This window comes from Otolemur garnettii, unplaced genomic scaffold (genome assembly GCF_000181295.1).
Source record: "Otolemur garnettii isolate 467f Iridium unplaced genomic scaffold, OtoGar3 scaffold00125, whole genome shotgun sequence".
Taxonomy (NCBI): domain Eukaryota; kingdom Metazoa; phylum Chordata; class Mammalia; order Primates; family Galagidae; genus Otolemur; species Otolemur garnettii.
The window spans coordinates 2,112,932-2,138,011 of record NW_003852520.1 but is presented as its reverse complement, the minus strand read 5'-3'; the positions used below and the strand labels follow the sequence as shown (position 1 = coordinate 2,138,011).

The 25,080-nt window shown below is 43.1% G+C and overlaps 1 non-coding gene across 1 annotated transcript; it reads right to left on the bottom strand.

Moving 5' to 3' along the window:
* Nucleotides 1-23,465: 23,465 nt before the first annotated feature.
* Nucleotides 23,466-23,570, bottom strand: LOC111727814. Its single transcript, XR_002775273.1, has one exon. It is a non-coding gene; the product is annotated as a U6 spliceosomal RNA (small nuclear RNA).
* Between the last annotated feature and the right edge of the window lie 1,510 nt (nucleotides 23,571-25,080).

Below are 25,080 nucleotides of genomic sequence, written 5' to 3'. Positions count from 1 at the left end.
CAGAGAGGCAATGACAGCAGTTGCCTTTCACGGAGAGGTACTTGGCTCCCCAACACTGGGAGGTCAGAGGTGAAAGGACAGAAGCTGAATCTTTTTCCATCCATGTTATAAGGTCACCATTATAAATCTCTCAAAGTTAATCTCATTCATTTCTGACACCTGGCATGTGGAACGTGTCAAATACTTTTCCAAATTAACCTGTGTCTACGGACTGTAGGATTTGAATAGCAGGGTGATTTCTCCAGGCTTGGAGTCTTTTTCACTTATATCTTTCCCTGGGGCTAGAACTCATTCCTGTAGTGAGGCTTTAGACTGAATGTTGCTAGTATTTCTCTACCTCCCTTCCAATTGAGGATCAGGACCAACAGATTCATAAATACACAAGCTTGGAAATAAGTCTGAGGTTGATCTTCCTGGACCAATCCTCCAGTCTCAAAGATTGGTGCAGAAAATACGTGCTGAATAGGAAACTATGTCAAACTTTAATGGAAAAAAAAATTAAACCAGAGCAGATTTTCAAAGTTTAGAATATGGTGTATCATGGTTCACTATTTGGCTGAAATTAATGAAAAGACCTATCTATTATGGTTAGTTAATAAATCTGGGCTTCTTGCTATAAAGCTGCCCAATTGGGTCCTACTGTTTGAACTCTCTTACTAAAAGACTGCCTATAAACCAGAGTAGGTGTCTTGGAACTGTATGATCTAGGAAAATTGAAGCAAAATACAGTAGCTTGAGAGAAACAGGATGTCATATAGGGAACAGAAAAAGCATATTTGGAGGTAACATAGTAACCCACCCACCCAGCTCGTGGCTGCCTCTCAGAGCACCAAGTCTTCCGCTGATGGTTTCAGGTTCATAAACGTAGTGGGTCACTGAACACAGTTGCTTCACAGGACTTCTTCAGAGAATTCCTGGTGGTACTGCATTTGTAAGGTGGGGCCTGACCTTTAGCTCTGTCAACATCTCAAATTTCCTGATGCATCCAGTACATTTGTGGTAGGTTAGTGTCAGGACACACGCACACCCTCCTTCCAGGCAGATGTCACTATGGAGAAGAGCTGTCAGAGGTGGCAGTAATTATACTGTCACAAAGAAATCACTTTTGCCTTCTAGTGCTCGAAGACAGTCAGGAATAAGCCATGGTATTAATCTAAGAAGCATGAGATTTATAACTATAGGTTTGAAAATCTCTTAGTAGAAAATGAAGAGAAGGCAATGGTGTGGCAGGCGAATACATTTGGGGTGTGTTACAGAACCAAGGAAGAATACATCACTCAAGGCTGTTAGAGCAGATGAATCTGGAAACAGTTCAGTTCTCAGGGCCCATGTGATCACAGTGATTTGTTTTTTCCACAGATCTCAAGCCTATGTTTTGTTCAGAAAAACTTGCAAGGAAAATAAATAACCAGTATAAAAGATTAATACAGGAAATAATGATAACAAGATTTAATAAATTCCAATTTCTCCAGTAAGCCTGCATATCAGAATTTTTTGCATCATGACTACTTGAATCCAAATTATCTTGGAAGCTTCTTAAAACAACAAAAATGAGCATAGAAACATCTACTTAATCATAAGGGCTCTTCACTTCCATGATGTAGGTCTGCGCTCAGGTTAAGAACAGTGATTTTGTTCTCAGCAACGAGAATGGGAGAGAGAGGAGCCTGGGAAGTGGCTTTTATCTAGGAAAACTGATGGCCCTCTGCTGCTCACACATCACCCGACAATGAGCAGGTGCACAGTTTTGATAACGGGGAAAGACCTTCCACCACCACCCCCAGCACACACTGAATAAACTGTCTCCTCATTTCTGTTTCCTCGCCCCTCACCCCGCAAACGGGCCAGGGAGCTCCACAGGAAGCGGAGCTGGAGGCTGCAGCTGGGAAGTCCCTACTTCTTGAGCTCCATTTGCCTGAGGGCATCAATAGTGGCTCAGTGTGAATATGGACTTTTTTTCCTTTGATGTGCCACAGAAAACTAAACAGTCCAGAAACAAAGAGAGGGGCTGGAAAATGTTGGAAACCACTGCAAAAATTGATTGTAAGTTTAGGCTCGGCTGCTTCTCAAGTCCCCACTTTTATCACCAGTCAGGCCTCTGCAGTAATGTTTTGGAGCTGAGCCCCAGAGGCTTCTCCAAGAACCCCTCTTATTTCCCCGTATTCAACTTGAGCAGCTGCCACGTGTTTACATGGGAAGTTTCTGTCTAAGACGGCGTTTAAAGGATCCCACTGCATGTCTCATCCAGATTCTGACAAATGTTGAGATTTACCCTGTAACACTTCCAGCCCTGTACTATTTACTGGGTGACTCTAAGCCATAGCCCTGTTTGGATAGTACAATGTCTTCTTATAAAACAAAGATGATGCACTTTCTTCCTCACAGGTAAGTGTGATGGCAAATAAGATAAAGGGCCAAGTTACCCAGAAATAAACGCTGTGTATTAAGTGTCATAACCACACACCGAAAGTCGCTGTTTCAGATTATGGTTGCAGAGTGTTAGGATATTTGAACCCGTTTGCTTACCTGGCTAATCTGTCCCCTTGATAAGACTAGCTATGTTTTTCTGCATAGAGGAGAAGGGAAGCGAGAAAGCATTCTTTACCTCATTCATTTATTTACAGATTTCTGAAAGGTCCTCTGGTTACTGTGTGGATAACAGATTGAGATCTGCGATGGGAAGACCACCACCAAGACAAAAGTTATTTGTGCACGTTACACAAGTAAACAAGTCTCTCATGTCGGCCTCACAAACTACGTTGTCCTACCAAAGCGGGGGATGGAGCACAAGCACGCAGACTCCAGATCCAGGCCGTCCCTTCAAATTCCAGCCTCGGTCGCTGTAGGAGCTCGCCAGGACAAGTGACTTCACGCTTTATCTCTGTTGCCTCATCTTTAAAAGGAAGCTAAGAGAAGCGCAGCCTTCCCTCCCGGGGCCGTCAGGAATGAAGCAAAGCGCGCGCGCTGGAGACGGTCCCCCCGGGGCGCTCCGTGGGGCCGCGTGGATGGTGGCCGCCAGGGGACAGCAGAGGACTAGGAATGGAGGGCGCGGGACAGTCGCACAGAGGAAAAACCGGGAGAAGGGCGTCTCCATCACACAAATGGCGTCTTCAGGCCCTTTGTACCCTGACTTGGGAATTCACGCTAACAGTTGAAAACACCAGTGTACACAAAATCAAGGGCAGAAATAAGTCTGGTTACGAGAAGGATCCGGCATTCATCCAGGACGCACTTCCCCGAAGGCTCAGGGTCTCCCAGCCAAACCGGCTGTGCCCAGCCCCTCCACGGAGCCTCTCCACGCGGGTCCCTCTACACAAGTCCCTCCACGCGGTCCCTCCACGCATGTCTCTCCTCAGGGCCTCTCCACGTGGATCCCTCTCCCTCCACGCAGGTCCCCCCACGCGAGTCCCTCCACGCATGTCTCTCCTGAGGGCCTCTCCACGCAGGTCCTCTCCACAGTCCCCTCCAGACGGACTCCCCACAGTGGAGCCTACCCGTGCCTGGCTGGGTACCCAGGGAGGCATCCCAGAAATCAGGTGGGAGCCACACCACTTCATAACCCAGCCTCGGAAGCAGCGAACATCATTCCCGCAGTGTCCAATAGTTTAGAGAGTGACAAAAACCCACCTGGTTTAAAGGAGACAGGACACAGTCTCCATCACTTAATAACCGTGTGCCAAGACTCTAGAAAAGTATATGGCACAGAAAATATTACTGTAGCATTTCTATAAAATGCAATCAACCCCAAAGTGGTTTCCTAAAAAATCAGACTGGATTCCTTCTCCTCCCATGTTCACACAAAGCAGGGTGCGGTGAGTCGGTCACTTTCCAGTCCCTGACCCCTTTCTCCCCTTATGCTGCTGTCACCCCGGGCATTGTACTGTGTGTGTTGAGCCCTTGATCGTGGTCTGCTGCTTTCTTTGGACAAGCAAGGGCTTTGGTTTTGTTTATTGCTTTATTAACAGTGCTTAGATCCATTCAATAGTTAGATACTGAATAAAGAATAAAAGAAAATAAAAAACCAAATACTATGCCCCTTCAAATAGATGGGGGTGTAAACTAAGATCTATGCACAATAATGAAAATATGTGTGTGTTCTCTGCTGGATCTGGGCCCTCCTTCCCTAGAACCCTGTGGTTTTATAGACACTCAGAGACTGAACGGCACCTCTTCACTCCCCGGCCAACCAAGGTCTACACCAAGCAAGAAGATGAGCACTTAGCCACACTCCCCTGGAGCACAGTGGTGTTCTGGCTCCAGGAAGCTCTGGTGTAATAGTCTTCAAACATCTTTCAGAACCCCCCATAAACCAGATGATAGAAGATTGCTTTGGTTGACAGGGCTCCTAGAGCCCCTGAGGCTGGGCTGGCCTCACAGACCCCTGTACCCACTTTGAGATCAGTCCAGGACACCATGGTGGCAACTGGTAGCAGGTCCACAGGATCTGTGACACTGAGTGGGAAAAGGAGGATCCCCTGGGGTGACACCCCAGAGACACAGACCAGGAAGGTAGCTGGCCCCAGGGGAGCAGACTTATCTTGGAGCACATTTCCCAAGGGCTCCACAAAGGCTGGTGGGAAGGAAAACTTACAGAGACTCTGGGCTTTGCTTCAAGAAATAAGGACAAATAACCAGGAGGATTTTAATGTTCTATATTATTCTCCAACATACATATGAAAGGTACTTAAGTTGCCTTAAACCTCAGTAAACCTGTTCATCAATTTCTGTTGTAACTTTGGCCTCATGGGAAAGCAACTTACATGGATCACAACTGCCTCTCTGCCTGGCTCTCCAAGGGCTGTCCCTGTTCACTCACTCCAGTGAAGGACGTGGGTTGGAGACCAGCCAGGGCAGTGAGTAAGGCCAGGTGCAAAGACCTTGCAATGGAGCAGTTATGCTTCAGTTTTGACATGATTCCTTCAGTAGCAGAGCTAGATGACATACTAGCTTCAACCTGCAGTGTGAGCTGATGGGCCACATTTCAAAAGCAAAACAGGTGAGTTGGAGGACAGAGCCGGGAGGGTTCCCCCTGTCTTATCACAAAGGCCAAACTCCAGCCTGCTGCTACGGTCTTCCTTTAAAAATAAAATATCCCAATTACCCTGGTTTGATCATTACACATTTTAGGAACGTATCTAAATGTCACATGCATCCTGAAAATAAATATATCTATTATGTATCAATTAAAAAATTAAGTAAAATGAAATGCTTCCTACCCCCTAACTAGGCAGTGGCCACACGGAGGCAAATGCAGGTTCCTGAAGGCAGTGGCTTCGACACTCGTCCTCGCCTTTCCACGGTTCATATTCTTGGTCTTAAAAGACTTTTCCTACTATTTCTCTTCTTGGATAACTCCTGGTTTTAAAAACTGGGATACTCCAATGTCCCCGCCCCCATTAGACTGGACCCTTCTCTGCATTTGGAGGCGCCTCAGTGCTAACCTGCACTCCCATGGTGGGGATACTGCACTGCGGCTGCCAGTGACCTGCTGCTTCTTCAGTTCTGGGATCTGAAGGAAGCGTCTCTGGGCCCCATGTTTATATTCTTGCCACTTAACACATGATGTACTTGATCCATACTTGGTTCCCAATACAGTTTTATTATTTGAAATATTTTAACTCAGGCTAAAAATACTGAAGTTAGAAAACATCCTAGCACCTTTAATAACCAAATACAATGGCCAAGACAATTGATCAACCAAGGTTACTGCTTACGCCCCAAACTGAGCTCTTAATTCAAACTTGACCTACTTTAGTAGGGGCCTTATTGAATTTCCCTAAACAAGTCTCTACCCTCACACGAAATATTCATCTCACATGAAATATCAGATTCCTGTTCCCTAAATGTCTCTTTGTTCAGTTATTCCTCTGCCCCAAACCCTGGAAGAAGACACAAAGTCTTCTAAACAGTGGGTGGTAACATCCATTTTGGAACAAAGTTCTGCATTATATCACGAATGTGAATATCTATATGCCTTCTAACTCAGCAATCCTACTCCTCGATGTATATCTTAGAGAAGTACAAGAATGCATATAGGAAGATTTTTGTAATGTGAAAAACCTCAGCTAACTAGAATGTGGTTCAACAGAATAGAAAATCAAAGGTAGTAGTGTCAGAAAATGATGAATCACACAGTGGTAAGAATAGACAGCAGCAGCACAGACACCTTGAATATGTCTTAGAAAAGAGATACATAGAAAGCAAGTTCCAAAAGCCGACAGGTGGCATCACACTGTTTAAATAAAGCTCAAGACGAGCAAAATTCCAGAGTCATAGACATACTCATGCCAAAATTATAAATTAAAAAATGCAAGATAGCCACAACTTACAGAATAGTGTAGTGGTTGCCCCTTGGGGAGAGGCAGGGGAAGAAAAGCCCGGGGGACACAGACACAGCCTTGGAAGTCACTGGTTTTCAGTTGTTTTTTAGGATCATAGGTATGTATGCTATTATGTTGCTATATTCTTTTGTATATGCCAAATATTGTACAATAAAAATATTTAAAGGGTGACCAATAGAACTGAGATACTTAATTAAAATCTTTAGGAAGTCTTCTGTCTTCTGGAAGTGACATACTGGAGCCTTCCTTCACGAGCCGCTGGAGCCTGACTCCAGGCTCTCTACACACACGCAACCCAGCAACATGTGTCACGGCGGGAGGCACGGCTCTCACATGGTGGAAACACCTGTCTGGTGTGATCAGCACACTCTCTACCCATCATCAAACCATGTAGGAAAAATCGGAAGCCTCATAACTGACTTTTCCTGAGAATTTTCATGCCGAGGCACTGGCTGACACGTCCCACCAGAGTGGAAATGATCTGCAGCTGCCCAGAGCAATGTGCATAGGCCATGGGAGCCTAAGGAATGCAGAGAGGAAGCTGTGCTCCTACCTATGTAGCTACTTGCATAGGAATCAAAACTGCTTGGTGGGCATGAACAAAAAATTTAAAGGATTAGGCAAAATGAGAACACAGCTAGGTAAAAGCTGGGCTCCAAATTATCTGTGTGGACACCACTCTCACCTGTCCTGCCCAGGATGGACATCCCTGTCATTGATAAGATTGTCTAGCACTCCACACAGCCACCCTTCATTGGGCTGGCACATGAATCAGAAGCTACTGTTGTAATTCTGGATGAACAGGAATACAATCTTGCCATAAAAGACCTTCGGAAATTGGACCCCAGACTGCCCTAACTCCCTGGGCTCCACCTGGAGTGGTCTACCCGCTGCCCCTCAGTGCCCCATACTGTACCCACATTCTTGTCAGTGCTCACTCACATGCCTCGCACACTCACACTCTCATACACTCACACACGTTCACATTCACACACACTCACTTGCTTACTCACATGCCCTGCACGCCCACACACGGTCACACATACTCATATGCTCACACTCACATTCACATACACACTTGCTCACTCACATGCCCTGCACATCCACACACTCATATGCTCACACACTCATACACTCACATTCACACACACACTGGCTTGCTCACTCACATGCCCTGCATGCCCACACACTCTCACACACACTCATATGATCACACACTCATACACTCACATTCACACACACTCGCTTGCTCACTCACATGCCCTGCATGCCCACACACTCACACACACTCATATGATCACACACGTTCACACTCCCATTCACACACACTGGCTTGCTCACTCACATGCCCTGCACACCCACACACTCACACACACTCATATGATCACACACGTTCACACTACCATTCACACACACTGGCTTGCTCACTCACATGCCCTGCACGCCCACACACTCTCACACATACTCATACACTCACACACACTCACATTCACACACACACTGCCTTGCTCACTCACATGCCCTGCACGCCCACACACTCTCACACACACTCATATGATCACACACGTTCACACTCCCATTCACACACACTGGCTTGCTCACTCACATGCCCTGGACACCCACACACTCACACACACTCATATGATCACACACATTCACACTCCCATTCACACACACTGGCTTGCTCACTCACATGCCCTGCATGCCCACACACTCTCACACATACTCATACACTCACACACACTCACATTCACACACACACTGGCTTGCTCACTCACATGCCCTGCATGCCCACACACTCTCACACACACTCATATGATCACACACATTCACACTCCCATTCACACACTGGCTAGCTCACTCACATGCCCTGCACACCCACACACTCACATGCCCTGCACGCCCACACACTCTCACACATACTCATACACTCACACACGCACTCACATTAACACACACACTGGCTTGCTCACTCACATGCCCTGCACGCCCACACACTCACACATTCATACGCTCACACACATTCACATTCACATTCACACACACACCTCGCTTGCTCACTCTCACACACTCCTCTGTGCTGCCTGAATCCAGCCTTTCCCCGAATCTTCCCTGTTGCACTGCTGTCTCCCTCCTCTACAGGCCTGCTGATTACAGGCCCTTTGGCAGTCACAGTACAGGCTGCCTGTATTTTCAAGTATTTCTGCATATGGCGTTTAAGCTTCTTCGAAACCAGACTACACTTCTTTGGAGTCTCTGCAAAACTACCCTGATTTCTCACACTGCACATGTTCATTGATTTTTCCTGTACTTAATACCCAACCCAAAACTTAAAAAAAAAAAAAAAAAATTCTTCATTTAAGAAAGTCCCATGTAGTCATCTGCCTTTAAAAGAACAGAAGGAAATAAGTGAACAAATTAGGGTATTTATATTCTAGTTGCATTTTGAACTGAATTTTTCATTAGTAAATTTACTAATAAAATTGGTATTGGGGTGGGGTTGGTGGATACCAAATTTATTAAAGCAACCAAGAGTTGCTTCCCCCAAGAGTTAATGGGGGAAGTCCCAGAAAATGTTTGCATGATTTTCTCTCCTACGTATATTTTGAGTGACAAATAACAGGGTAATAAATTAGATAAGAGGAAGTTATGGGGTTTTTGTAGTTATAAAGATTTATTGTATTTGTAATGTAAACATTTTGTAAAAATAGAAAACAAGGGCAGGGTTTAGAATAGAAAACATAAGGGCAAGAGTCCTCAGAAATCTTACCACCCCCGGTAACCACGACTTGGCATATAATGCATGTATAGATCCAACACAACGCACTGTGTTATTCCTATGGTCATGCCCATTTGCAGCGCGCTTCCCCCACCCCCTGTCTGTCGCAGAGACTTCCTCCCATCCTGCGAGTCTGGTTTCCAGTGACAGGACTGCAGGGCACTAGGACAATAGAGGACGCTGCTCAGACTGCGGGATCCACGAAAAGGCTGAGTAGCTGAGCAAAGGGCGAAGATGCAGGGAAACTAGAAGCAGGGACTCAGACACGTTAAGACGCGGTCGCCCCGCCTGGGTTCCTTCTCCCTGAGCATTTTGCGTCCTCTCCGCGCCCGCGGCTTTCTGCGCCCTGCAGGGGACGCTGCTCAGCGACGCAGTCTCGGGAAAGGGTTCGTTGCCGACTCTCCACCCACTGCGCCCCATGCTTGTCACCTGTCCCGCGCTCTCAGATGACCGGGGACACTGCCGCCCCCCTCCGCCCCCCCCCAGCCGCCTCTCAGCCTTGAACTTGCTGGCTGTTTCCCCGGGAAGCTGCAGCTCGCTCCCTGCCGTCTGCCTCCGGGCGCAGACCGGCCCGGGCCCGGCCCCCTGCCCGCGCTCTGCTCGGGGGCCTGCTCTGGAGATTGCTTTGTCCGCCTCCCTCGTCGTGAATTGTTTCTCAGTGACGCAAACAAACATTTTCACCACCTGAAGTAATTTCTTAACCCCACTTCCCCTCAACCTCTAATCCCAATTCCTTGCTCGTGTTGAAAGCCAAACCTGGCTGCGCTCCCCGTCCCCGTTCTTTCTGTACTCCCCACTCCTTCTGGGACCTATCGCGATCAGGCTTTTGCCCCCGCAGAAGCTGCTCTCCGGAGAGGCAGCAGGGCCTCCATTCCCGCTGCCCTGCGGCTCCCCGGGGGAGGGGGGCGCATCTTCGGGGCTCCCTGGGTTGGGGCGCCCACATCTCGGTTACTCCGCCCGCCACGGTACATGATGCCAAAGTGACCTAAGAAGCGTCAGCCCTTCCAGCAGGGCCGTCGCCGCCGCCCTCCTGGCTCTGGGCACTGAATTCATCCCTGTTTGTCAGGGCAGTGGTGTCACAAATGGTCCTTATCTGCGCTTCACCAGCTTTCCTACACATCGGCTTATTTCTCTTCTGCACACTTTTACACACTGTTTTGTTTGTTTTTATAAAAGCTAAGAGACACTAACTCTGCATAAAGGCAACAAATGCGTTTTTTCCAACTCACCACTTGGCTCCCAACTTTCTTCATTGAGTTTTCTTTTTTTTAAATGTCCCCATACCAGTTTGTTATTGTGATTACACAGTCAAATCTGCCCATGGTTGTCCTCCAGCTTCTGGCTTTCGCTCTCTATTTAGAAAAATCCTCACTACTGTGAGATAATAAAGGTTTATTGGACTTCTCAGTGTTCTTGCAAAAAGTTCTTTTTTAAATTAAATTTAATTTTTTTAGGGTTATAATTTCCACATTTTATTATGAAAAGTTTCAAACATAGAGCAAAGTCGACAGAATTTTATAAGGAACACCTGTGTGCCTATTACCTACATTCTCCCATTAATTTTTTATTACATTTGTCTTTATTAATTATCTGTGCATGTGTCCATCCATCAATCTATATTAGGCATTTCAAACAAGTTGCAAACATCAGTTCATTTCTTAAATACTTCTTGCAAAAAGTTCTAACTTTCTGAGACATGGAAATGTGTATGGAATAAATGTAGGGAATATTTTTTTACTTTTCCTAGAAGGTTTTTACTCTGTTTATATCATGAGAATTAAATCTGTAGCTGTTTATCTACTTTAGTGATTTTCAACCAGGGAGCCATGAGAGGATCTTCAGTGTACTGTGACAATTATTAAAGATCATTAATTAAACTATTTCTGAAAGAAGTTCAAAGCATGGGAAGTATATTCTTCGTTTTACTCTTTTTGTTGATCAGCATAATTTAAGTGTGCCAAGGAAGCTTAACTATAGGTTGAAGTGTGCCGTGAGATAGAAAAAGTTGAAAAACACTGGTCTCCTTCATTACTTTGATTCAAGAAGGCTATGTGGGTACAGCTGGGACTGGGTGCCTAGGTTGGGCCTCAGGGTGTCTGGGAGATGGAGTGCTATCTCCCTAGGCATTTACCCAGAATTCTGACACTTCTCTGGGTCATGAAAGCAAGATCTCTGTCCCTTGGAAGGATGCATCTATATCCCAAAAGGTTAGAGTAAGATCCTTAGAATTTTATGTCCTAGGGTCCTTATAATCACCTGTATGAGATAATTACCTGTCTCTTGCCAGGAATACTTCATATGTTCATTTAGGATGAAATTTATAAAGATGAATATTGAAAACCCAACAAGCACCCTAAAAGTTATGAAAATATTCTATCTTCTCCTAGCAACTTATAGTTTCATTTCAGACATTTAAATATGGATCCATCCATATTTATTGGGAGTGTGGATGGAGTAAGATACAGATTTAGGCTTTTCCTGCCATGGCCCTCCGGTTGCCATGACTCCAGCACTGGAAATAACACCTGTTCCTCAGTGATTTGAAGTCTCCATGGAGTGGGAGGTACAGGCAGAGACATTGCAGTCCCATTTGAGACTTAGGAAATCTACAGGCTAGAATAGTTAAATGACTTAAGTTTGCAAGATATACTGGTGAGCCAGAACTGAAGTTTTGGTCAAAATTCCCCTTACCAACCCTCATACTCTCCCCCAAAGAGTGTTTTTATAGTTTCTTTCCGGAAACCAGTAGCTTGTTGTACCTAGCCTAAAAGTGATCAGAAGATGTGGATACTGTGTGAGATGCAGCCTTACTGGCTAGTCTTAAACAAAGCACAAAACACGGTGCTTCCCCTCACTGCAGAGTCTCAAGGCCAGCTAGTTCCACAGTGACTTTGTGCATTTTTCCTGTCTATAAACCGTCTCTTCCAATAACCAACAGTAAAAATTTAAGAAATTTATGAATATAAAATAAACTCCTAAGCTCACTTAATACCAAATTAAAGAACAAAACTTAAAAAAGACTTCTACCATATATAAAAGTAAGCAATTTAAAAAATAACTAACTTGTGAATTGTTTTTCTCCAAATACCATTATTCAAACCCCCTAAAAAGCTGGCATCTTCCCCATGACCAACTTCCCACAATCAGAAGGAGTTTTTAATCCTTAAAATATATTTAACAGATCAGAGTGATTTTTTTACATCTCTTCTTGAAAGACCACCTATGGTTTCAACTGAAATGGAAAGAAAAAAATCAGCAAATGTTTCTTCCGTAAGCTGAATGCAAAGTTTGCACAGGGCTGCTTATAAAGCAGAAACTGAGATAAACGTGTATTTAGCTGTCCCACAGCCAGCAGAGGGTCACTGGCAAGATGAGTGAGGGACATGTGGAGACCACCACTCATCAGTACTCTGCCTACTTAACCTCAAGCCACAGAGGGAGGCCTTCTGGATCAGTGCTTTTTTGTTTTTCTATTTGCTCAGGCAAGCTTACAACAACATTAAAAAATATCATATTAATGGGAAAAGATGCACGCATGCCACCCTCACAATGTCATAATATTTTTGGTTTTTTTTTTCATTTTTAAATCATTCAACTAGCATACTTGAACATTTGTATTTAATATTTTTATGTGTATACAAAGGATGCCAAAAAATGTATACACATTTTGACAAAGCAAAGACTTGTATTGTAATTGTAAGACTCGAGGTATACCAATAACATGTGTTACCTTGCGTGTCCTTTCTTTTATCTTTTGCAATTGTGGAAGTCTAATGTGACTTGAGTGTTATAACTCCAACTTAGTTTTATCCTTTCTTAAATGTGTGTACATTTTTTGACCTTGTTTGCATATTTTATATAGTTGTAATTATACCATGTTAATAAATAAAAATGTTTTATTTATTTTCAATAAGCATTACTTTGAACATTATATTCCAATGTAGCCATAATTTTTATTTTATCATAAATTCAGTGGTGATAAAATAGTCCATTTAGTTGTAACACATAATTTGCTGAACTGTTATGTTCATTTAAATTGCTCCTAGGTTTTCTGCTAAGACATGTTACAGTATATTTTAAGCATATTGGCCCATGAAAGTCCTTCCTAAAATAATTAAATTAGAATAAATCTTCAGAGCTGATATCAAAGGACCAAAATTTCCACACATTTTCAGGACTCTCAATACTAAATTATTTCCAAGGACTGATATCCATTTGCACAGCTCCCAACAGGTATAAATATCCCATTTCCCTTGTAAATAACTAATTTTCAGTTTAAACTGTAGAATGTTTTAAGTAATTCATTATCTGAATCAACCTTTTTTTTTCTTTTAGTAACGCCAAATTTGAATGCTTATTATCCAAACTTCTTTTTAAGCGAATTTTCCATGCCCTTTTTTCCATGTATCTATTGAGATGTTGTTGAAGCTCTTGTAATGTTGCATAAACTTCTTAAATACTATAGAGTAGAGTTTCTTGGCCTTATCAACAATTCAGGCCAGATAATTGCTTGTGTGGGGAATGTTCTGTGATTGTAGGATTTTGAATAGGCCCCTACTATGTAGATGTAGTAACAACCTCCCCCAACCCCATCACGTTGTGACAAAAATGTCTCCTTTTCCCTAGTAAAGTAGCACTACCATAGATTGTAACAATAAAAAACAGAAACACTGCCATAGATCATGATGACAGCTACGACTTGCTCAGCAGTTACTGTATGTCAGATACTGTTCTAAATGCTTTATCCATGTTCATGCATCTAATACCCACGACAGTGCTATGAGCTGGGTACTCTCAGCCTCCCTTTACCGAAAATGAGGCCCAGATGACTTTAAGTAACTTGAACACATTCACACATGTAGCGGAAGCAGGATTTGGATCCCCTGGTCTGACTTCAAAGCCCACACTCCAACTTCCACTCATAGACACCTGCCTTCCCTAGTACAGGGCCGACATTTCCCATTCCTTTAAATCTTATTTTTGAAACTTTCATTTTATAATTCTTCATAATCAAAGCTGTCCATCTTTTTTCCATGATTTCTTCTGTTGCTTTCATTCTCTCAAAAGCATCTGTTTCTGACATATCTTCTAAGTACTCTCTCTGCTTTAAAAATACTCTCCTATGTCTTGTGTTGACATAGAGTTCTAACTTAATTTTTCTCCTCTCTATGTACATACCCTTTTACATACTCTCTATGTATTATGCGTTAATAAAGTTTTCAGTAATCGAATTTTATTATATATGTACTACCAATATTGTACCATTAATTAAATTGATTAGAACTCTATTATATTTCACTGAACAAATAATTTTAGTGTTTATATTACACTGTTTAAATAATAATGATGATATTATTATTATTATTATAACAAATGTATCTGTTAGGAACAGTCTTTTCTTATTGTTCTTCATTTTCTTTGGAATAGTTTCTTGTCGAGACCCGTCAGGCTCCTATGGCCCTGGTCTCGGTTAGCCCAGGAAGGAACCAGGGGAGAGGCGGATTAGAAGTACAAGCTTGTGGAAGGTGGGCTAGCCCTTACTTTCTGGGTAGCCCCAGGCAACCTCCGTACCAGCCTTTTATTGAAAGGGAAAGATACAGGTGAGGGGAGTAATTAACAATGACTACGTGCTGAGGGCACCGGCTCCTTCTCCATAAGGAGCTCCTGTGGACAAGTTGCCGAGAGTCTACCCCTCAGCTGTAAATCATCTTGCTTAGAGGTCATTTGTCTTTTGGCATCCGCTACAGTTTCTGATGCTTTCCTTGTTTAATTTCCAATGCGATTTTAAAGCCAGTTGGCCTAGTTCTGAAAGGAATGATGTTAAAATTTGTTTCACATTAAAGCCTTAAACGAACTTGGTTGATAACTCAATAAGATAGAGTTTATTATCTAGAAAGTACTGAGTAATTTTATAAAGTAAAAAATAGTAAAATAATGGTGTTCATGTCATACATGAACTAAAAATAAGTATGACTCCACCTAAAAATGCAATGTGAGTAGTAATTCAGGGCATATGAACACCTCAAGTTAGAAACACACATTATATGAATTCAAAAACACTCATTTAGGCTGTAGTTGGGTTATAGCTTTCATATGGAAGTGTGGTTGAGAGGAAGGGGGGAGGGGAGGGGGAGGATGGGGGGAGGGAAGGTAATTGGTCGGACCACACTTATGCTGCACTTTATAAAGGTGCATGTTAACTCTACTAAGTATAGAGTATAAATGTCCTAACACAGTAATTAAGAAAGTGTGGTGAAGGCTACATTAACCAGCTTGTTGTGTTTCAAATTGTATGTAAAACCAGTACATTATATCCCATAAATGCATTAATGTACACAGCTATGATTTCTAGAAAAAGAAAAAAAAACTTGTATATATTTTAAAAATGCATTCATTTGTAAGTTTATTTTTTAGACATTAAAATTTTATTCTGAAGAAAGAACATTCTAAAAATGTTAATTTGATTCTTGGGTCACCCACAAAAAACACTCTCTTTCCACATTAGGAAATACCCAAAGAGGTCCATCAGGCTGTGGAAAGGGCGCTCAGGAAAACAGGTACAATTTGGAGCTTTCCAGAAATAAAAATCTCTTCTTGCGACAAGGGGACATTCTGCTTTTATTGCCCCTGAAAATTCCCACACACCACCTTACCCAGGGGCAGCCGAGAGGCCTCCAGCCTCCAGCAGCAAATCAAAGGGCAGAGGCCCAGTGACTTCTGGAGATGCCGTGCAAGTCTTCACAGCCTTTTTTCTTGTTCCATATCATTTTTTTATCTTCTGACTTTTCCTATTGTTACTAGAGCAACCCTTGATGAGGGATTTTCTTGGATGACTTTGTCCATCTTTGAGAGCATGGTGAGAAGGGATGGAGGGCAGCAAAGAGCCTCCCCCTAGGGGATGGAGGCCTCTATGGAGGATGGAAAGGTCGATGTGGCCTTTGTGCTATGGCAAGAAAAATGACACCACCTACCTCAGGACGGCAGTGACAATGAAACAGTTAATTTCATTGGACAGAGCTTGCCATATAATAGGGGCTCTATAAATGTTAGTTGGAGTTAGTTAGGGGTAATTATGAGGCTCTGAAAACAGAAATCTCTTCCTGCTTTTCCCTGTCAGGTAGCTGAAATGGATTCACACCACCCTCCTAGCGCCCCTTACCATTTCTTGCCGACCATAGCTCTGTTTACGTTTTTCTTCTCCTCCACTGCCTCTCTCTCAATATTTTATCTCGATACTGCATACCCAAGGATGTGAAGTCAGGAAATCCTTCACAGACTATTCAATATACAGTCACACTTCCTTTTTTAAATTAATGAAGTGATTTTTTTCCATAAAATTCTTCTTTGCACTTCTTTAAAGAGCCAAGTAATGGCAAATGTTACAATACTTTCCAGAGTAAAATGAAAGTTTATCTGAGAGCTTAGCAACTATTTTTGGTATTTTTCTAGTAAAATGTATCTTGTTACAAGTAATAAAAAAATGAAATAAAGGAGTTTATGGAACATTCCTCCCTGGCAGGCCCACAGCAGTCACTGGCTGTGGTGCACAGCACCTGCTGTCCCGTACCAGAGAGCTGCCCTCTGTCCTAACTCTGTTTCCCTCCCCCAGCTGTCCTACCCACTTCCAATCAGTGGTCACTACCTACTAACGTAAAACCAGAAAAGAAACTAGAGTGCAAACAGACAGGAATATGCAAAGCTGGGGAAGATTCTTCACAGGGGAAACATAAGGGAGTGTCCTTCCTTCCCTCCACACGGCTGGGCCCAGTGTTCAGAACGTCAGGAGTCCTGTTCATGGTGTATCTGGAAACACAGACACATGTCTGGGATGGCTAACATAGGTACCTGTGATACTCCTGTTCTCATTCTCATTCAAATGTTGCCCAAATGTAAAAACTAGCAAATGGGACCCAATTTTCCAAGGCAAAATCTAAAAGAAGGCATTTTTACTTATATTTTTTGCCAGTGACCTAATAAATTCCAGTTGCCTGGATTCGTATATTACTACCCAATTACAGAAATAACTAGACAAGCAAAATTCTGGTTCTCAAAAGACCTCCAACCTGTTGAGAATTCAGATAGTTGGGTGGTTACGTTCTTCTTTTTTAAAAGATACTTGTTAAGTGTTCACTATCAAGCGTGTCCTAAGTGGAACATTCATTCTGTGTTCACGACAACACTACCAAGTTATCACAATCATTCTCTTTTCGCAGATGAGGAATCTGAGGCTACTTAACACCCTGAGGTCACTCAGCAGCAGGGCGGGACCTGAACCCAGGAGGCCTAGCCCCAAAGCTCAACCCTCCCTCCCTTGCTACGCTGCCCTTACATTGTAATGATATCCCAGCAATTTTTAATTATGTACAATCCCATTTATGATGTGGCCACTAAAACTTATCATGTAGAAACATGTTATGCTGAGAAATATGTTAATGCTATATTAAGTGAAAAGCACAGGTTGGTTACAAAATAATGGAATGGGATGACTCTACTTCTTATAAAAATGTACACGTATGTTACACAGGCATGTGCCAAGGAAAAAACCTGGAAGAACATGTGCCAAAACAGTCACAGTACTTGTTTCCACGTGCTAGGATTTCAGATGATTTTACTTTAAATTTTGTGGTTCTTAAAAATTCTATACCTTCTAACTTCTGTTTTCTTTCATGTTTTTAATCCACCTACATTAGTGAGAGATTGAAGGAAATGCATCTCCTTGAGCCTGCAGAAACTGTGGTTCACCAACAAAGAAAAGAAACAAAAAGTATATATGTAATAAAAATAATAATAAATATAAGAAAAATATATACATACTGTATATTTCCTAAGAATGTTTTCCTTGACTATAAAAGTCCAAAATATTAGGCAGCACCTATAACTCAAGGAGTAGGGCACCAGCCCCATATACTGGAGGTAGAGGGTTCAAACCCCCCCCAGCCAAAAAAAAAAAAAAAAGTCCAAAATATTTTACTTGATAACATCTACAGGGCCGTTTTGAAATGTTTTTCTTATAACAAACTGTAAAACTACACCAAATATTCAAAATCAAAGTTGAGCTACTTAATGATTTTAGAAGAACAGTTTTTAAATGTATGTACTAACCAAAAAATATTAATACATATTAATAGTATTGGCCAGAACACCTTTATGAAACCTTATTTAACATATTAGTTATGAAGTGTTTATTAGTTTATCAATCATATGCAAACAGGGCTTTTAAGAGTATTCTTATCTTACAATGTAAAAATAATCATTTGCAACTCAAGCTGATATGAACGTGTCTCCCCAGCCTTCCAAGCCCAGGTTAAAGCTGAAGCCCGGGACCCCCGACCCCACACCACCCCCCTTTCTCAGCGTACTTGGGGCTATAGGAAGTTGCTCCCAGATATCCAGATGTTACAGATAAAGTTAATCCCTGAAAGTCAAACTAGCAAAATCACTTTTTAATAAATGGGATTAGGTATCTACTGAAGTTGTCTTCCAGGACTGGAAGCCCCAACACGAAACCGTAAAAGCAGACCCAGAGAGAAGGAGCCCAGCCCTGGACAGTCTGAACCTGAACGAAGAACAGAGGGCGGGCTTCACGCTTGAAGAAGTAACAGCAGGAGCAGGAACGGCGCCCGGGGCCAGGCTGGGCTGCGAGCCCAGCGCCCTGGGACAGGGCAGACGTCCCTGCTGGGGAGTCCAGGGGACACCCGGCTGACCAGAGTATTTTGGCCCACTTATTAACTCATGCACTTACCACTCACAGAAAGTTAATAAATTGGCTTCTGGCTTTTCCCATCAGTCTTTAGCAAGTTTTTCTTTCTATATCTGATAAATTCCAGGCAACAGCACCTTTAATGTCCTTACTTGCAAAATGAGAGAGCCGCGTCCTCTGGGGCGACGCCGCCTGAGCGCTGCACGGGGGCAGGGGAAGGGTGCAGGCCCGGCGTCCCCCACCCTCTTCACGCCTTGTCTTTGCCAGCCCTGACACTGCGACCCCAGGAAAGGCTGAGGATGGGAAAAACCGTCCCGGGAAGTTCACGTTCTAGAGGAAGAGGAGCGGCAGGAAAAGCGAAAGTCTCCGGTCGCCAGTCCGCGGAGCTGAGGTGTCGGCCCTGGGCAGCCCGGCAGACGGGGAGGCCCGGACAGGCCGGCGTCCTGCCTGTCTTTGTCAAGACCCCCTCGACACACACACGCACCAAGATAAGCTCTGTCAACAGTTTGGAACTCGTTGTGCACAGCCAGCAGTAATTTATTTCATGCTAGCTTTCAAGTTCAATGGTACTGTGTATAAACCTTTGTGAATACAGTTCGTGTGAGGTGTATAGTAACATACAAAGCAAATAAAAAACCCCCAAAGTAAGGATAACGAAGCAATAGCTGGTTTTCCCTGAGCTGAGCTCCCTCCTGTGCTCTGCTAGCTCTGCTAGTTCCCTGAAATGGGACATTGGCTATTTCCAAATTTTTGCTACGCAAATAATGAGTATTTTAACTATAATTTTTTTTCAGCATTTAGGAAAACTTCCAATCTGGTAAATTCTCAAAATCTGCATCAAAAGATATGTATTTTAAAAGTTTTACTTATGTTTAAGGTATCCCAGGTGATGCCTTGAGGTGCATAGAGATATAAAATGGTTGCTTGAGTGAAGCAAATTCACACAGTGTCACCTCTTGTCACCTTTCTGTGTGTGGCAAGAGCAGCTAAAATTTACTCATGAAGCAAAAATCCCAACTACAAGACAATATGGCCAACTACAGCTTTCCCATTGTGCGTGGAGCTCTTGACTTGCTGCCAACATAGCAGAGGCTGGCGCCCTGTGACCTGTCTCCCATTTCCCTCCCCACCCTGGCCCCTGGTCAGCACTGTTTGGTTCTGTACCTGTGTGTTTGGCTTTTTTAAAAGATTCCACATGTAAGTGAGATCATCCAATATTTTTTTCTGTCCCTGCCTGATGTCCTCTGAGTTTATCTGTGTTGTAGAAAATGGCGGGATCTCATTTCTGTGGCTGCAAATGTCCCCTCGGTGCCTGTGTGTGCATCAGTTTCTTTACTCATTTATCCATCAATAGACACTTAGGTTGTGTCCGCATCTTGACTACTGTGATGGACATGGAGGTGCAGATCTGTTCACTAGGTCACGACTCCCTTTGCTGTGGATATACGCCCAAAGGAAATTGCTGTGCCGTGAGGTAGTTCTAATCTTAATTTCTTTAGGAAGCTTGGTACTCTTTTCCATAATGACTCCACCAATCTAGATCCCACCAACAGTGTCCTTTCCTCCATGCCTTGGGCAATATTTGTTATCTCTCATCTTTTGGATAATAGCCAGAGAAATATGCATTTTTAAATATACTTGATATATATTGCCAAGTTGCTTTCTAAGAGGCCTGTACTAAAATATGCTAAGGTGTGATACTGTGATTTAAGAAGGAAGCAGCCAGGCAAACAGAGACAAAGCATCTGTGGCATACGTGTGACAGGTGCCGCCCCAGAAGCTGAAGTGAACTTGGATACATTGAGAATACTCACTTCCAAAATCAGGGAGAAGACACAGTGGTGCTGAGACTAGATGGATCATACTGTGAACCCCCCACTATCCAGAATTCAAAAAGAGTTTGAACTTGGTGCACTGTGAGTCACTAAGCTGATGCTTGGTGCATCACTCCACAGCTTCTGTGTGTCTCTGTAAGGTTTAAGAGTTAATGTGTGTTCCTTGAAGTTAAAAAAAAATACAGTAGTGAAGTTGAAAAATGTATTGACTGCCATTTAACTGAAATTGTACACTACATCTACAGAGCTGTGTTATAATACAGTCAAACTGTGTTAAGGTAAGTGAACTTGGTCCTTATTTGTCTTAATTTGCTTTTAATTGATGTAAGAGGAAACTGCATTTATCCAGAACCTGCCAATTTCCATGGGTGCCACATAACAGGGAGATTACTGTATGTGGGGTATTAAGTTCAGTGTGGGTACCACACAAATAACAAATGACACAACTAGAGAAAAGAATCAGGATGAAGAGGAAATTTCAAACTATACGTATTGAAAATTGTTAGGCCAATTGTGACTTCTTACGCTGAAGAAGAGGGAAGGCAAAATGAACTCAGATGTACTGGTGTGTCAAGCTCTGTACTTGACACTGATACCCATTAGCTCCGTTACTTTCTGTGGCCTTACTTCCCCCAAAGCCTTGGTCTTATCTGAGCACTGGCACTAAGCAGGATCAGGTTGCCGGGCCCTGTCTGGCAGCTCACGCTGATGGGAAGGCTATATGGGACAGCAACTAAATGCAGCTGTGTGGCCGCCAGCAGCTACTACACAATTTTGCATCATTTCTTTACCTGAAAAAGGGGGTAAAATGATACCTACTTCATGGGATTCTTCTTAGGAGTATGTGAAACAAGTTACACACCTAACGTACAGCAGACAGCCAGGGTTAGCTGTTATTTTCATTATCATCATTCCTAAAACAATTCCATGAGTTGGAAATCATTATTTCCATTTATAGAAAATGAAATAGGTTCAAAAAAGTTAAGCAGATTAGCAAAGTCACATATCTATTAGAAAGATAATGCTAATATTTTGTCTCAAACCTGATTTTAAGATCTAGGTTTTGTGGTTTTGTACGTGCTTCCTTCTCCATAGAAGACTTGCAGGAGCATCTGAGAGCCGTGTGCCCATGCCATAAGGGCAGGCTCACAGTCAGGAAGCAGGAAGACGTCTGGTTCCCACGAGTGGAAGCTCTTTCTGACTTACCATAAAGAAAAGCCTTATAAGTTTATAGTTTATGCTTTATAAAGCTTATAGATTTTAGATTTCTCCTTATAACAAGGAGAAAAGAAACATGTTCAAAAGTAGATCAGTCTCTTTAAGGGGTCAGTGAATTGTACATCACCATTGAAGCACAATCAGAGACTAGATGGTGACTTGTCGAGGATGTCACCAAAGAGATCTATGCAGTCACCTCCAGGCCCCTGACTGCTGTGACCAGTAATGTCTCAGAGATGAAACTTCTATCACAGGAATATGCCTTTCCTCTGCAAGGGCAGGTGGATTTCTTGGCCAGTGTGGAGAACCAAGGATGATCGTGGCTCTCCTCTCTTCTCCAGGAAGGCAAGTCTTTCTCCTCTGATCACTTTAGGTCAGGGATACCCAACCTTTTTGGTTCATTACCACAAATTGGAAGATTAAGAGTTGTCTTGGGCCACATGTTAAATACACAAACACTAAAAACAGCTAATAAGCAATAATAAATAAATAAAAGGTCAGTGCATACTTTTCATGATATTAGACACCACGGATAAAGAACACAGTTCTCAAGTCATCGGTGTGTGGCCCCAGGCCCCAGGCTGGCCCTTTCTACTGTAGATGCCTTTTGCGCATCATGTACCATATGACTGAGTTATCTGTTCCCAAAAGCCCAAGAGTCACAGATTGAAGTCTTAATGCCTCTGACTTGTACCAGCGCTTTGAGACCTTCCCCGTCACCACCTGTAGCTCAGATTCTCACTCCAGGGTCCCAGTTCTCAGGAGCAGCCTCCTCATAGACTCTGTTCTCTCCCCCGCTCCTGCCAAGAATCTCATGGCTGATGAATGCTGCCAGGCCAAGCCTAGCTGTCCGCAGAAATGACCATCCTCAGCCCTCAGGAAAGCAGATGGCAGAGGATGAGAATGACCCACTGCATGGCTGTGTCACCCAATCTCTTTAGTGCCTCAAAGCAACAGTCCCTGAGCCCAGACTCTCACAGAACTGTTACATTAATGTGACATTTCATTGTTTGCAAAGTGTTTTCCCAAGATGTCCTCTCTTATTTCTCTTTGCCCACACAAGTAAATATAGTATCCTTCCAGAGGATGTATCTGTCCATTCTAATTAGGTTGGACACATTTGTGAGAAAATTCAACCAACAGTAGCTTAATCAAAATAGGATCATCTTTTAGCTGAGCAAAGTGGCTCACACCTGTAATCCCAGCATTCTGGGAGGCTGAGGCAGGAAGACCCCCTTGAGCTCAGGAGTTTAAGAACAGTCTGAGCAAGAGCAAGACCCCATCTCTATTAAAGTAGAAAAACTAGCCTGGCATAATGATGGATTCCTATAGTCCCAGCTACTCAGGAGGCTGGGCAGGAAAATGGCTTGAACCCAGGAGTATGAGGTTGCTGTGAGCAGGGCTGAGGCCATGGCTTTCTAACCCGGGGCTACACAGTGAGATTCCATCTCCAAATCAAAAACAAACAAACAAACAAAAAACCCCCAGGATTATCTTATATGAAAAGGAAGCCCCAGAGTGCAGGGCTACTGTGGTAGCCCCTCAACATTAGGAACCCACACTTTTCTTTCTTCATCGTCTTTTTTTCCCCATGAAATACGGAACGCTTCAAGAATTTGCATGTCATCCTTGCACAGGGGCCATGTTACTCTCTGTATTGTTACAATTTTTAGTACATGTGCTGCCAAAGCAAGCACTGCTTTATCATTTTTAGCGGGTGTTTTCCATCCTTGGTGTGACCTCATGGCAAGCGCACAGCTGCAGGAGTTCCAGCTCTCTCACACTGAGGAGGGGGAGGGAGAAGGGAGAAAGAGTATCTTTCCCAACTGAGTCACTTTTATTTAAAAACATTCCCCATTGCACACTGCCATCTGCAAGGAAGGCAGGGAGATGCGCTTCATTTATTTGTTTATTTTAATCTGAGCATACACCTTTTCCTGTCCATTTAGGGGTCTATTGCTAAAAAGGTAGAAGACAGTGATTGCTGAGGAGGTAAACAGTAGTCTAACCAAGGAAATTGGGGCTAACAAGGATGAAATGACTTGGTTAGGGCAGTAAAGCTATTACTGGCTTGTATGTGTCCTAAGAAACCTTTATGGTGGGCAGCGCCTATGGCTCAAAAGGGTAGGGCACTCACCCCATAGCCAGAGGTGGCAGGTTCAAACCCAGCCCTGGCCAAAAAATAAAAAATAAAATAAATAAAATAAAATAAAATTTATAAAGAAAAAGAGAGAGAGAAAGAAACCTTTATGATTCTCTGCTGCTGCTGTGCACTCCTCAGGAGACATTGATACCACATTCTATAAGAATGGACCTTCTATGCTTCCAGTGGCACAGTGAGCACCTCCTGTACTCTTGCCTGGCAGCCTGTCTTTTCCTTCTGTGCTTGGTGAAATTTTGTAGGTAAGACCTCCCATCTCCACTTCCAGCACCCTGCCTTTCATACTCTAATCAACTGCAGCCTAATATTCATTGGTGCATATAATACTGGAACCCCATCTATTTGGGGTTCTCTTTCTGCTTATAGGCAATAAGCCCTATTACCTGGAGTCTATATATCTGGCCAGTGCCTTCCCTGCTTATGAGTAGAGAGGGCCAGCACCCCATCTTTTCATCAGGTCTCTGGGTGGGCAAATCGGGCAGTTTGCATTTCAGCCCTATTCTCTTCAATTTGTGTGAAAGAAAGTCTACTAATCACCAGTTTGTAAGAGTCTCCACTATTTATCAGAAGGTGTACCTTTCAGGGGTTACAGGAGTGTTCTTACTGTTAATTAAGAAATACTCTGATTTTCATTAATTATGATCTGCGTGTGTGTGTTCCCTTATTCAGAACCCTGAGGGATGGGAAGAAACGGTTAACAAACAGAAGCCATGCTTTAGTCATATTTTTAATTAATATATATCATGATTTTATATCATAATAGAACACTTTAAAAGTAATTAAATATATTCCTGAAACAGTTACTATTTCCCTTTTCCCCTAAAGGTCAACTTCAATGGGGAAAATACCAGTTAATTGAAAATTTGCGTTAGGTGGGTTCTGTTATTTGAGGTTTTATTGTACCAAGTCATGAATGCAATAAACTGTGATGCTGCTTTCCTGATAAAAATAGCAGGTGGGCACACCTTCACAGGTAGAAATAGCGTGTGGGCACACCTTCACAGGTAGAAATAGCGTGTGGGCACACCTTCACAGGTAGAAATAGC